This window comes from Lipotes vexillifer, unplaced genomic scaffold (assembly GCF_000442215.2).
Source record: "Lipotes vexillifer unplaced genomic scaffold, Lipotes_vexillifer_v1.1 scaffold575, whole genome shotgun sequence".
Taxonomy (NCBI): domain Eukaryota; kingdom Metazoa; phylum Chordata; class Mammalia; order Artiodactyla; family Lipotidae; genus Lipotes; species Lipotes vexillifer.
Genome location: NW_006780198.1, coordinates 1593209 through 1609230, shown reverse-complemented (window position 1 = coordinate 1609230; position 16022 = coordinate 1593209). Strand labels below are relative to the sequence as shown.

General features: G+C 43.7%; 1 protein-coding gene across 1 annotated transcript in view; it reads right to left on the bottom strand.

Annotated features, from left to right (window-relative positions):
• Positions 1-16022, bottom strand: part of CAMTA1 (calmodulin binding transcription activator 1) — a 927002-nt gene that overhangs the window by 622317 nt on the left and 288663 nt on the right. The window lies entirely within an intron of this gene.

Below are 16022 nucleotides of genomic sequence, written 5' to 3'. Positions count from 1 at the left end.
CCTTTCCATTCAACCTGCCATATACTATAATAATCAAAGCACTGGGTTTCAAAAGATGAGTCAGTGGCAAGGACAAAGATATTTCTCTGTAGGAGGAAAACATCAGACACCATTTCAGCTTCTAAATGTCATTAATTTGAAGGAGGGGAAAAAAACATGCCAACAACAGGTCTCCACTCATGCAAGGTCAGAATTGGAACGTTTAGTTGGTCTCCTTCTGAAGCTGGAGTAACCTTTCATCATTGTCACAAGAAATGTTGCCTTCTCTCAGCATGAGCCCCAAGCCCAGAGCCAAATCACACAAAGATTAAAAAGAAAAGAAAAGAAAAAGCCATATTACAGAGACAGAGACAGAGACAGAGAGACAGAAAGAGCGAGAGAGAGAGAGAGAGAGAGAGAGTTAACGTTTCCCACTACTGATAACTTAATGTATTGAGGAGCGCTTCCGAACGAAGAGCAATGTCTGCAGAGTTTAAGGCAAAGATGGAAGAAATGTGGGCACCTGGAGGTAAATTAAATATTTATAAACACAACAACATCACTGCAGATAGAATTACTGATTTATTAACAATTTCCATAAAAAGCCAGTGGGTGACATCCACATAAGTCATTGCTCGGGCTCTGAGGCATGATGTGGCCCATTACTTCCAGCTCCAAACGAATCTGCTAACGTGAAATTGGCAGGGACTGTAAGTTAGATTAAGGTTGGACTAGTACACAGTTCCCTTGATCTTGGTGATGATACAGTACGGAGCTGCCGCCCTTGACAACCAGAAAAATGTGGAGAACGGGCCTCCCTTCTCAACTTTCTGTGCAGCTGGGGTTCGTGGAGGGCTCCTCGTGATAGAGCAGCCTGGCCACCTAGAGACCTGCAGCCTCCCTCTGCAGTTAGCCTCCTCTGGGCCTGGACATTAGGGAGTGGACACCCGTGACCACAGAGATGCTAAACTTGGCCTTGAAGAAAAAGAAGACACATCACCAAAACCAGGGAAGCAGAGCAGCTCAAGGTAGAAAAAACCACCCATGCCACGCGGTATGAAGGTCACCAGCCTGGGGGGGCGTGGGCAGTCAGGGCCTCACATCATCGTGGAAACCAGCCACGACCACGAGCTAGCCAATGACTGATCACCAGAGCCCAAGCCACCTCAGTCCAGAAGACTGCACCTTTCACCAAGAAGCTGGGAAGCAGAAACCTATGACAAAAACAGAGTTGCCTTGTTGTACAGATTTTTACTGCTGACTGCAACCAAAGAAGCTGATCAACCAGCACATTGTTCCCTCTCGTCCCTGAGAGAGAACATATTCTCTTTCCCCTCCTTAGATGTCTTCCCTAAGGTGTCACCATAGATAGGTATCACCTCCCCTGGCTGGCCCTCCTAACTCTTCATGACAGGATGGGTTGCCCATCCTCTGTGCTCCCATGGCACCCAGCACCTTCCCCCAGTGTGCAGGATTTATCACTCTGCATCCTAAGAGCTTGTTTACTTGGATAGCATCCCCCCACTGGGCCATGTACTCCTCAAGGGCAAGGAATATGTCATCACTGATGTATCCCTGGGACCTCACAATGTCCTGATAAGTGTTTGTTAGACAGATGGATGGATGAGTGGGTGGGTGGGTGGGTGCATGGGGGGAGGGAGGGAGGAAGAGTGGGCATTAGAGAAATAAAATTGCATCTATGAATGTCTGTGTGTGTGTCCTGAATATGTTGCGTGTTTGTACATGTTTATTACTTAAGATAGTTGAAGCAAGTGCAAAAGCAGCAAAACCCAGCAGCTCCTAGATAAACATTTACCGGTGATTTAATTAACTCTCAGTCACTGTGGGAAGGTGATATAGTATCACAGTTAAGAGCACGTATGCTTTAGAAGCAAACAGACCTGGCCTGGGGTGCTGGCTCTGCCACTTATGCACTCTCTGATCTTGAGAACATCACTTAATCTGTCTAGACCTCAGTTTCCTATGAAACTGAGATAATACCACCTCATGGGTAATTATAAGGAGTGAAAATTCTTAATACCCTGACTGGCGTATAGCTATGCCCCACAATCATCACTATCATGATTATGATTAGAAGGTCTACATGTTGCAAGCTGGCTCCACAGAGGCCCCGAGGAGGCAGCAGGTACCAAATGGTCCAGCTCAGAATCTTCCACTTACCTTCATCGATCCCACCCTCCACCCCCTTCCACCCCCATCCACCCCCTATTCCCACAGTGAATGGTATCATCACAGTGACTCTTCAGAGTTAGTTGGAGTCAATCCTTCCCTTTATCTACTGGTGCCCATTTGGTTGCACAAAGCATTCATTCATTCACCTCAGAGACCTAACTAACATTTTGAATCTCAAGAGAATAGTAAACAGGACATGCTGAGCATCTTCTTCAAAATAAACATTTGTAACAGTATATTGTCATGGAATGTAGTTATCTTGTAAAGAATTATAGGATTGACGTTTTTCTAATACTTTCAGAAAAGGAGGTCAGAATTTATGCAATAATAAACACCAGGTCTTGAAACAATCTGCATATTATAAACTATTCAAGTGTGTAGCTTTCAATCTACAATAATAAGTTTCCCAGAAACTAAATAGGCATAAGCTGATAGTGAAAGGTATGTATGAACATGGGTTAGCATGTGTGACATTCATTAATGAAACTGAACAATTGAATGACCTTGACAGCAGGCAGTGGCTAGAGTCAGGAAGTGGATAAACTGTGCCACTTCCTAGGTGCATCAGCCCATCTACTTGAATTTCAGGAGCCTTGATATCTGGGGGAATAGTCTATGCCAACTGGAACCCCTGGGATCCATGCCCTTGCCCAGGATCATGCTGAGAGCTAAGTGACCCCTAATGGCCCAGAAGGATGGAGGCACAGGGCACCCCAGACACCTCTAGATTCATCACAGTGTCCCAAAGACCCAGACCCCCAAAGAAGGCCTTCATAAACATCCCTCAGGCAACAGTCACCCCAACCTGGCAGGGCCCCCCTCTACTGCTACTGTCGTGCAAAGAGAAAAACTCCCTGGACTACTTATTGCAATCAATGTTTACTCTACAATTGTTTATTGAGCACCTACTATGACCAGTCAGAGAACAAGACCACATGAAGCCTGAGAGGGCAGACAGCAGAAGCAAGAAGAAAAACAATTCTGCAGCCTGCGGAACAAAGCCACATTCACAGAAAGATAGACAAAAGGAAAAGGAAGAGGACTATGTCCTATGAAGGAACAAGAAGAAAACCCAGAAAAACAACTAAATGAAGTGGAGACAGGCAACCTTCCAGAAAAAGAATTCAGAATAATGTTAGTGAAGATGATCCAGGACCTTGGAAAAAGAATGGAGGCAAAGATCGAGAAGATGCAAGAAATGTTTAACAAAGACCTAGAAAAATTAAAGAACAAACAAACAGAGATGAACAATGCAATAACTGAAATGAAAACTACACTAGAAGGAATCAATAGCAGAATAACTGAGGCAGAAGAACGGATAAGTGACCTGGAAGACAGAATGGTGGAATTCACTGCTGCAGAACAGAATAAAGAAAAAGGAATGAAAAGAAATGAAAGCAGCCTAAGAGACTTCTGGGACAACATTAAACGCACCAACATTCACGTTATAGGGGTCCCAGAAGGAGAAGAGAGAGAGAAAGGACCCGAGAAAATATTTGAAGAGATTATAGTTGAAAACTTTCACTAACATGGGAGAGGAAATAGTCACCCAAGTCCAGGAAGCATAGGGAGTCCCAGGCAGGATAAGCCCAAAGAGAAACATGCTGAGACACACAGTAATCAAACTGACAAAAATTAAAGACAAAGAAAACTTATTAAAAGCAACAAGGGAAGAATGACAAATAACATACAAGGGAACTCCCATAAGGTTAACAGCTGATTTCACAGCAGAAACTCTACAAGCCAGAAGGGAGTGGCACGATGTATTTAAAGTGATGAAAGGGAAGAAACTACAACCAAGATAACTGTACCCAGCAAGGATCTCATTCAGATTCGATGGAGAAATGAAAAGCTTTACAGACAAGCAAAAGCTAAGAGAATTCAGCACCACCAAACCAGCTCTACAACAAATGCTAAAGGAATTGCTCTAAGTGGGAAACACAAGAGAAGAAAAGTACCTACAAAAACAAACCCAAAACAATTAAGAAAAAGATAATAGGAAATGGTAATAGGAACATACATATCAATAATCACCGTAAGTGTGAATGGATTAAATGCTCCAACTAAAAGACAGATGTTCGCTGACTGGATACAAAAATAAGACCCATCTATATGCTGTCTACAAGAAACGCACTTCAGACCTAGGGACACATACAGACTGAAAGTGAGGGGATGGAAAAAGATATTCCATGCAAATGGAAATCAAAAAAAAGCTGGAGTAGCAATACTCATAACAGATAAAATCGACTTTAAAATAAAGAATGTTACAAGAGACAAGGAAGGACACTACATAATGATCAAGGAATCAATCCACGAAAAAAATATAACAATTATAAATATACGTAAAGACCTAAATGTAAGGCCAGACACTATAAAACTCTTAGAGGAAAACATAGGCATAATACTCTATGACATAAATCACAGCAAGATCCTTTTTGACCCTCCTAGAGAAATGGAAATAAAAACAAAAATAAACAAATGGGACCTAATGAAACTTAAAAGCTTTTGCACAGCAAAGGAAACCATAAACAAGATGAAAAGACAACCCTCAGAATGGGAGAAAATATTTGCAAATGAAGCAACTGACAAAGGATTAATCTCCAAAATATACAAGCAGCTCATGCAGTTCAATAAAAAAAACAAACAACCCAATCCAAAAGTGGGCAGAAGACCTAAACAGACATTTCTCCAAAGAAGATATACAGATCACCAACAAACACATGAAAGGATGCTCAACACCACTAATCATTAGAGAAATGCAAATCAAAACTACAATGAGGTATCACCTCACACCAGTCAGAATGGCCATCATCAAAAAAATCTACAAACAATAAATGCTGGAGAGGGTATGGAGAAAAGGGAACCCTCTTGTACTGCGGCTGGGAATGTAAATTGATACAGCCACTATGGAGAACAATTTGGAGGTTCCTTAAAAAACTAAAAATAGAACTACCATATGACCCAGCATCCCACTACTGGGCATATACCCTGAGAAAACCATAATTCAAAAAGAGTTATGTACCACAATGTTCATTGCAGCTCTATTTACAATAGCCAGGACATGGAAGCAACCTAAGTGTCCATCAACAGATGAATGGATAAAGAAGATGTGGTACATATATAAAGTGGAATATTACTCAGCCATAAAAAGAAACGAAACTGAGTTATTTATAGTGAGGTGGATGGACATAGAGTCTGTCATACAGAGTGAAGTAAGTCAGAAAGAGAAAAACAAATAACATTCGCTAACACATATATATGGAATCTAAAAAAAAAAAAAAAGGTTCTGAAGAAACTGGGGCAGGACAGGAATAAAGACGCAGACATAGAGAATGGACTTGAGGACACGGGGAGGGGGAAGGGTAAGCTGGGACGAAGTGAGAGAGTGGCATGGACATATATACACTACCAAATGTAAAATAGCTAGTGGGAAGCAGCCGCATAGCACAGGGAGATCAGCTCAGTGCTTTGTGACCACCTAGAGGGGTGGGATAGGGAGGGTGGGAGGGAGACACAAGAGGGAGGGGATATGGGGATATATGTATATGTACAGCTGATTCACTTTGTTACAGCAGAAACTAACACAACATTGTAAAGCAACTATACTCCAATAAAGTTGGTAAAAAAATTATAAAGATATATGCACCCCCAACATCAGAGCACCTCAGTACATAAGGAAAATGCTAACAGCTATAAAAGAGGAAATGGACAGTAACACAATAATAGTGGAGGACTTTAACACCTCACTTACACCAATGGACAGACCGTCCAGACAGAAAATTAATAAGGAAACACAAGCTTTAAATGACACTTATAGGACATTCCATCAGAAAACAGCAAATTACACTTTATTCTCAAGTGCACATGGAACATTCTCCAGGATAGATCACATCTTGGGTCACAGATCAAGCCTCGGTAAATTTAAGAAAACTGAAATCATATCAAGCATCTTTTCCGACCAAAACACTATGACATTAGAAATAAATTACAGGGAAAAAAACCATAAAAAAACATAAACACGTGGAGGCTAAACAATACATTACTAAATAACCAAGAGATCCCTGAAGAAATCAAGGAGGAAATCAAAAAATATGTAGAGACAAATGACAACAAAAACACAATGATCCAAAACCTATGGGATGCAGGGACTTCCGTGGTGGTGCAGTGGTTAAGAATCCACCTGCCAATTCAGGGGACACAGGTTCAAGCCCTGGTCTGGGAAGATCCTACGTGCCACAGAGCAGCTAAGCCCATGCGCCCCAATTACTGAGCCTGTGCTCTAGAGCCCACGAGCCACAACTACTGAGCACGAGTGCCACAACTACTGAAGCTTACATGCCTAGAGCCCCTGCTCTGCGACAAGAGAAGCCACTGCAATTAGAAGCCCGTGCACCGCAACGAAGAGTAGCCCCCCCTCACCACAACTTGAGAAAGCCCATGCACAGCAACGAAGACCCAACGCAGCCAGAAATAAATAAATTTTTTTTTAAATCCTATGGGATGCAACAAAGGCAGTTCTAAGAGGGAAGTTTATAGCAATACAAGCCTACCTCAAGAAACAAGAAAACTCTCAAATAAACAATCTAACCTTACACCTAAAGTAAGTAGAGGAAGAAGAACAAACCAACCCCAAAGTTAGCAGAAGGAAAGAAATCATAAAGATCAGAGCAGAAATAAATGAAATAGAAACACAGAAAACAATAGCAAAGACCAATAAAACTAAAAGCTGGTTCTTTGAGAACATAAACAAAATTGATAAACCATTAGCCAGACTCATCAAGAAAAAGAGGGAGAGGACTCAAATCAATAAAATTAGAAATGAAAAAGGACAAGTTACAATGGACATTGCAGAAATACAAAGCATCCTAAGAGACTACTACAAGCAACTCTATGCCAGTAAAATGGACAACCTGGAAGAAATGGACAAATTCTCAGAAAGGTATAACCTTCAAATACTGAACCAGGAAGAAATAGAAAATATGAACAGACCAATCACAAGTAATGAAATTGAAACTGTGATTTAAAATGTTCCAACAAGGGGCTTCCCTGGTGGCACAGTGATTGAGAGTCCGCCTGCCGACGCAGGGGACACGGGTTCGTGCCCCGATCCGGGAAGATTCCACATGCCGCAGAGCAACTGGACCCGTGAGTCATGGCCACTGCGCGTCCGGAGCCTGTGCTCCGCAATGGGAGAGGCCACAACAGTGAGAGGCCCGCGTACTGCAAAAGAAAAAAAAAAAAAATTGCAGAGGAAGGAACACTCCCAAATCCATTCTATGAGGCCACCATCACCCTGATACCAAAACCAGACAGAGATGCTACAGAAAATTACAGAACAATATCACTAATGAATATAGATGCAAAAATCCTCAACAAAATACTGGCAAACAGAATCCAACAATACATTAAAAGGATCATACACCATGATCCAGTGGGATTTATCCCAGGGATGCAAGGATTCTTCAATATACACAAATCAATCAATGTGATACACCATATTAACAAACTGAAGGATAAAAACCATATGATCATCTCAATAGATGCAGAAAAAGCTTTTGACAAAATTCAACACCCATTTATGATAAAAACTCTCTAGAAAGTGGGCATAGAGGGAACCTACCTCAGCATAATAAAGGCATATATGACAAACCCACAGCAAACATCATCCTCAATGGTGAAAAACTGAAAGCATTTCCTCTAAGATCAGGAGCAAGACAAGGATGTCCACTCTCGCCACTCTTATTCAACATAGTTTTGGAAGTCCCAGCCGCAGCAATCAGAGAAGAAAAAGAAATAAAAGGAATACACATTGGAAAAGAAGAAGTAAAACTGTCACTGTTTGCGGATGACATGAGACTTTACATAGAGAATCCTAAAGATGCCACCAGAAAACTACTAGAGCTAATCAATGAATTTGGTAAAGTTGCAGGATACAAAATGAATCCACAGAAATCTCTTGCATTCCTTTACACTAACAATGAGAGATCAGAAAGAGAAATTAAGGAAACAATCCCATTCACCATTGCAATGAATAGAATAAAATACCTAGGAATAAACCTACCTAAGGATGTAAAAGACCTGTACTCAGAAAACTATAAGACATTGATGAAAGAAATCAAAGATGACACAGATGGAGAGATATACCATGTTCTTGGATTGGAAGAATCAATATTCTGAAAATGACTATACTACCCAAAGCAATCTACAGATTCAATGCAATCCCTATCAAATTACCAATGGCATTTTTTCCAGAACTAGAACAAAAAATCTTAAAATTTGTATGGAGACAGAAAAGACCTTGAATAGCCAAAGCAATCTTGAGGGAAAAAAACGGAGGTGGAGGAATCAGACTCCCTGACTTCAGACTATATTACAAAGCTACAGTAGTCAAGACAATATGGTATTGGCACAAAAACAGAAATATAGATCAATGGAACAGGATAGAAAGCCCAGAGATAAACCCATGCACCTATGGTCACCTTATCTTTGATAAAAGAGGCAAGAATATACAGCGGAGAAAAGACAGCCTCTTCAATAAGTGGTGCTGGGAAAACTGGATAGCTACATGCGAAAGAATGAAATTAGAACACTCACTAACACCATACCCAAAAATAAACCTAAAATGGATTAAAGACCTAAATGTAAGACCAGACAATATAAAACTCTTAGAGGAAAACATAGGCAGAACGCTCTATGATGTAAATCACAGCAAGATCTTTTTTGACCCACCTCCTAGAGTAATGGAAATAAAAACAAAAATGAACAAATGGGACCTAATGAAACGTAAAAGCTTTTGCACAGCAAAGGAAACCATAAACAAGCCTAGAAAACAACCCTTAGAATGGGAGAAAATATTTGCAAATGAATCAACAAACAAACGATTAATCTCCAAAATATATAAACAGCTCATGCAGCTCAATATTAAAAAAACAAACAACCCAATCCAAAAATGGGCAGAAGACCTAAACAGACATTTCTCCAAAGAAGACATACAGATGGCCAAGAAGCACATGAAAAGATGCTCAACATCACTAATTATTAGAGAAATGCAAATCAAAACTACAATGAGGTTATCACCTCACACCGGTTAGAATGGGCATCATCAGAAAATCTACAAACAATAAATGCTGGAGAGGGTGTGGAGAAAAGGGAACCCTCTTTCACTGTTGGTGGGAATGTAAATTGATACAGCCACTATGGAGAACAGTATGGAGGTTCCTTAAAAAACTAAAAATAGAATTACCATATGATCCAGCAATCCCACTACTGGACATATACCCAGAGAAAACCATAATTCAAAAAGACACATGCACCCCAATGTTCACTGCAGCACTATTTACAATAGCCAGGTCATGGAAATAACCTAAACACCCATCAACAGACGAATGGATAAAGAAGATGTGGCACATATATACAATGGAATATTACTCAGCCATAAAAGGAACGAAATTGGGTCATTTGTAGAGACGTGGATGGACCTAGAGACTGTCATACAGAGTGAAGTAAGTCAGAAAGAGAAAAACAAATATCATATATTAACGCATGTATGTGGAATCTAGAAAAATGGTACAGATGAACCGGTTGCAGAGCAGAAACTGAGACACAGAAGTAGAGAAAAAACATATGGACACCAAGGGGGGAAAGCGGGGTGTGGGTGGAGTGTTGGTGTGATGAACTGGGAGAGTGGGATTGACATATATACACTAATATGTATAAAATGGATAACTAATAAGAACCTGCTGTGTAAAAAATAAAAAATATAAAAATTTTTAAATAAAGAGCACATGAAGCCTGCTCTTAAGAGCTCACAGCCAGGCACAGAGATAAGTCAACATAACAGTGGGGTGTTCACGCCATCATAGTGTCAACTGTCCTGTCCAGACCAATGGGTCATCTCAGGCCTACCGAGCTGCCATGCAAGCAAGCAGAGGCCCCGGGGAACCACACCGATTTATGAACTATCTTTGAGCACCAGCCGCCCCCTCCTGCACTCTCAAGGTAACAAGGACACCTCCCACGCAGATCCCCCCCTGGGTGGAGCCCCTGTCCCACTGAAAGGCAGCCCCTCTGAGCAAAGGAAACTGAATTCCCAGAGCCAGGCTTCCTCCTGTGTCATATTCACATTGACTAAGCCCCAGAGCTGGACTCAACCACCAGGGAGCATCGCTGCACTGCTGTCTGGCTCCCAGCTGGATGGGGCGTGTCTGGGTCACCTGTCTACTCCCAGACCCGTGCTGCCCAGCCCATTCCCCTTATTCTGGTTCTGATCTGTCTCATCATCAGACGGGCAGACCATGGGCCAGACCCTGCCTCCCCAAAGCTTAGGATCTTTTTGGGGAGAGAGCTAGGCACACCCCAAAGAACCACAAAGAACAGAAGATGCTAAATAGTGTGGAACAAAGTGAGAACCATCAAAATTCAGAGTAAGGAGCGTCATCTGGGCTACGAAGGGGAATGATTTCGGGGGGAAAAGGACTTCATCATCTGTGTCATCGTTACCATCGCAACAGGTAACGTGGGCAGAGTGATGTCTAAGGCCAGCGACTGCTCTAGGACTTCATGGGGGATAGTCTCACTTAATCTTCAAAACAAACTACAAAGTGAGAACATGCCTGTTTTACAGGTGGGGAAACTTGAAGCACAGAGCAGTTAAGTGGCTTTGCCCAAGGTCACAGGGCTAAACTCTGTAGAACCCAAACCCATGCAGAATGGTTCCAGAGCCCACACTCTCCACTACTGATCTGAATTTCTTTAAAGAACAGCTACGGTGTGTTCAGATGGAGAAAAGGAAAACCTGCACGTGTACAGTCATGCTTTCCTAACTCAGGCTAACAGCCTCCTGCTTCCCACTGAGCTGGAGTCACCTCACTGCCCCACCTCCCTTCAGGGAGCCAGGAGGAGCCAGACTGAGCATCCATCAGCAGGATTCTCTCCTTCCAACAGGATCAGGCTCATTTCCACCCAAAACCCTTGTATGATTCATGGGGTCATCTACTTTAGTGATAGGAAAAGTTTTTTATATCCAGGAACCATTTGCTTTAAATGTCTTACAATACAGGGAAAACAACAGACAAAAAGAGACAAACACTCTAGCTGAAGAGGGGAAGAGGTTTTGAAAAAAAAGCATCTTCATCCCAACTGTCTGGCCCTCCCCCTCTTTCCCCAAAGCTCCAGCAACCTAGGGCTCCGAAGAAGACAGACAGAAACACAGATCCGGGCCATCTCATTTTCACAGAGCAGGAAACTGAGGCCCAGAGAAGGGGAGGGACTTGGCCAAGGTCACGTGTTTGTGGCTCAGCCAAGCTGGGACCCGGGACTCCCAACGCCCAGTGCATGATGTTCTTTCCCCTCCTGCCTGTTGCCTCTCAAACTCAAGTCTGGCCCAGGAAATTCATAGAATGCTCAAACCAAAAGAGAGTGTGTCCCAGAGAAGTGCAAACTGGGACTCAAACAAAATCATGCACACAAACGTTCACAGCAGCATTGTTCACAATCGCCAAAAGGCGGAAGCACCCCAGGTGTCTACCAACAGACGGATAGATGGATAAACAGAGTATGGTCTTTCCACACAATAGGTTATTCAGCCACAAAAAGGAATGAAGCTCAAACGCACACTACAACACGGATGAACCTTGAAAACCTGCTGGCAAAAGAAGCCAGACACACAAGGCCGCGTGTGGTATGAGCCCATTGATGTGAAATGTCCAGAACAGGCAAATCCGTAGAGATAGAAGATAGGTTGGTGGTTGCCGGGAGCTGGACGAAGAGGGGTGGTGGGGAGTGACTGCTAAAGGGTGTGGGGTCTCCTTTTGAGGGGATGAGAATATCTGGAACTAGATAGTGGTGAAGGTTATACAACATCGAGAATACACTAAATGCCACTAAGGTAAATTTTGTGTGCATTTCACCACAATAAAAAAGAACAAGAAGAGAGTGCAGACATCCAGGTAGGTGTGGCCAGAGATGAAGAAAATGCCAGCCCTCCCTTCCTACAAGGTTGGACCCTGAACCCAAAGGGCCACCCACATGCCTGCAAGCCTGCTCCAGCTCCCTGGCTCCCGTGGTATCTGTTTTTCCTGGATCCTAAACACTGCATCAGTGCCGAGAAGAACGACTGGCCTGTCAAGATGAAGGAATTCACTGCAGCATCCAAAGCAAAGACTGTCCAGCTTGCAGATTTTAAATGTTCAGTTTGCCCTTTGGATGTTCAAATAGAAAAACTGCCACCGAGGTATGATGTCTGTGTGTGGCAGGGGCTTGGGGAACAGGCTGTAATAGAATTCCACAGGCCCCTGTATCTTTTTGGCATTGGGTTCAGTCCCTGCTGGTCAGGGAGGTGGGTGGGCCCCTCCCCAAGGCACTGATCAAGCCCCACCAAGAAGGACAGAGTGGGCAGGACTTCCTGGCATTGTTGCCTGGTCACATGCTCTGTCGCCATGCATCTCTGCCATCCAAAGTCATGCCGACCGCCCACCATCCAACTGCCAGATGGGCCTGGTCCTGTCTGCCCCCAGGTGATGGGTCAGACAGAAAGCTGCAAAGCCCATCTCGGTGGTGAGCCAGCGAGGCTCGGGGTCATCCTCAGAGGCTGCCCCCAGGACTGGCAGGTGGGCATGCATTGTGCCAACCTGGCTTTTCTTGCCCCTTCCCACCTCAGCCCCCATGCACTGATTCATCCTGCATAACCTGTCTGGCCTTGTTCATGGTTCACCTCTTCCAGGGAGTCTTCCCTGCTGTCTCACTCCACAGTGAACACCAGCTTCTGGAACCTTCTCAGCAGTGGTTGCACCACTCCTGGACTCCTAGCATGCAGGGTTTTCTGTGGCTAGTGTTTCTGTGCCTGGTGGTTCTCGCTTCCTAGTTTCACAACGTCTGGGGAGGGTCTGAGTCTCAGTCCCTACATCACTGTAGAGCCCGGAGTGGTTCCTGTACCCAAAAATGACTGTTGGGGCTTCCCTGGTGGCGCAGTGCTTGGGAGTCCGCCTGCCGATGCAGGGGAGGCGGGTTCGTGCCCCGTTTCGGGAAGATCAAAACATACAAAAAAAGTATTTAATTTTGGGCTTCCCTGGTGGCGCAGTGGTTGAGAGTCCGCCTGCCGATGCAGGGGATGCGGGTTTCTGCCCTGGTCCGGGATGATCCCGCATGCCGTGGCGCGGCTGGGCCCGTGAGCCATGGCCGCTGGGCCTGTGTGTCTGGAGCCTCTGCTCCGCAGCGGGAGAGGCCACAGCAGTGACAGGCCCGCATACCACAAAAAAAAAAAAAAAAAAAAAAAAAAAAAAATGACTGTTGGCAGATAGAGGTTGAGTGAAAGAATGCGAAGTTCTCTTGTAAAGGATGCAAACAGAAGGAGCCCACGTATGAGCCAACTCTTGCTGCAAGCTGGGTGGTTGGGGGGTGGACAAATAAAGGTGCAGTTGCCATTGAAGTTCGATGCCCTACATGAAGAGGTTGGACAGAAATGTTCCACTAAGCGCTCCACATTCGGAAAGGCAGCACCTGGCCAGCCCATCAGCACCAGGGCAGCACTGTCCAGTACAAACATAACGTGAGTCACAAAGGCAAGCCACAGCTGTGATTTTAAAACTTCTAGAAGCTACATTTTTTGTAAAGTAAAAAGAAACAGAAATTAATTGTAATAATATATTTTCCAATATATTTTCTGTTTTAACCCGATATGTCCAAAATATTATGACTTCACAAATTTTTTTAAAAAGCAGTCATGAGCTATTTCACAAATTTTTTCATACTAAGTTTTCAAACCTCAGTGTGTATTTTCCATTTCTAGCCCATCCCAATTGACAGCAGCCGTATTTCAAGTGCTGGGCAGCTACCTGCAGCTGCCATATTGGACAGAGCAGCTCCAGATACAGACATCACAGGGTCCTGAAAAACACAACATGCCTTCTGCAGCCAAGCCCTCTGCATCCACAGGGCTTGTGTGGAGCTCAGGCGTGATTGAAGATGCAGCTGTAACAAACGCTTCCTTTGAAGCAGGGCTCACTGCCCCATTGGTCCACCTCAGAGGTCCACCTCAGAGGTCCACCACACCGTGTCCTGCCTCCGGTGTGTGGGAGGCTATGCCTGTTTGGAGGAGGATACGGGATTCTCAGAGGGGCCAAGTTCACCTCCATCTCTCAGCCCGAGCTCACTGTCACTTCCATTCCCTCTCCAGGAGGACACCCCATAGAACCACCCAGCCCAGAGAAACTGGCTTCCCCTTCAGCCATTTCCCCTGAAGCAGCCCTCAGAAAAAGGACCGGTCCCTTCTACTGGCTCTGCGTTCTTCATCTGGGGGTCCAATGTCAGTGAGAGAGAAAGGTCAGCCTCGAGGGGTTTTTAGTGCTTATTGGGACAAACTCAACAAGCAAACAAACAAAAGCAACAACAAGCTATATAGAGATATGTTCTGTTTGTTATTCTCCTGAGTCCAAGTAAAGAAAATACCTGTGGTCTACACGATCTCAGATATTTTGCACACACACACCAAAAAAAAAAAAAAGATATTTCAACCTAAGGGATAAATTTTTAAAGTTTGTTTTTTATGAGAGTTCTGCAAAAGGGTTTTATCTGTAAGGGACCAAAGCTGAGGCGGGGAAAAAAAAAAAGCCAGGACTCTCCTAGCAGCTGGCCCCAGCATCTGCTAGAGCCACAAAATGCAATTATATTACTCCCAAACGAGAAGTAAAAATATCTTTTTTCCAATACTCTTGGTTTTAAGACTCATACTTTATGTCCTCTGGGTATTTCAATGGTTCCAGATCTCTGTGTTACGTACTTTATTAGGGATGTGTGAATGTCATATTAATGACTTCTAACCAACATGTTTACAGTGGAAGCAAATTTTCCCAGAACCCACTGCTCACTGCACTTTACAAAAAATAATTGGCTTTAATTTAAATAAATAAATAGCCATTCCTTACCCCACTCCCAGTGGCATCCCTCACCTGCTCTCTCCAGGGCGCCCCATGCATGAAGCTGGTGGGTCTCCTCCTCCATGATAAATTCCAACCCTGGGTCCAAGAGTGCCACGCTCCCTCTTTATACATCCTGTCTCCATCCACTGAAGTGCTTCCCGAGAGCCCAGCTGGCCAAGCCAACACCCTCTATAGGATGTTCTGGGTCCCCACCCGCAGGTCCACCCCAAATCATGCTTTTGAAATAACCAGCTCTTGTGATAAACAACAGCATACAGAATAATGGTTTCTACTTTATATATAGGGTATATAAAGTGTATACAAAGGGTAGCATACAATTTGACAATTTATGAGTGTGGTGGCAATTAAGATCTCAGGGACCCAAGGGTGTCTGGAAGACTTTCTACAAAATGGTAAGTAGCAATTCAGGATAAATTCCTAACAGTCCAGATTTGTGAAATAAAGCCTGGCTCAGTTGGCTGTCTGTTGTTTAGATGTGGTAAAGCATTCTCATAACCATCAAAGTGCCAATCAGAGCAGAAACAATGAGCTATCATAAAAACAGTCAGAGAAAGATTCAGTGAAGAAGCAATTCCTCCAGTCTCTCCTTCATTTCATTATCCACTCTTTGGTTCAATCATTCGATGAATTATTGAGCACCTACTATATGCCAGGCACTACACGAGGCCCTAATGATACAAAGACATATGAGTGATGGCCCTGGGAAATAGAACTGGGAAGACAGAGAGAGCTGCAGGATCCAGCGCTATTGTCAACAGCAAAACAGATGATGAATGCTAAATTAGCAGCACAAATAATGCGTTCATACTGGGAAGAGAAGGGAAGGTTTTTGCCAAGGAGCCAACATCCAAACTGGGTCTTGAAGGATGAGTAGGAGGTCGCCAGGCTGACAAATGGTAATGGCATTAGGGAAAG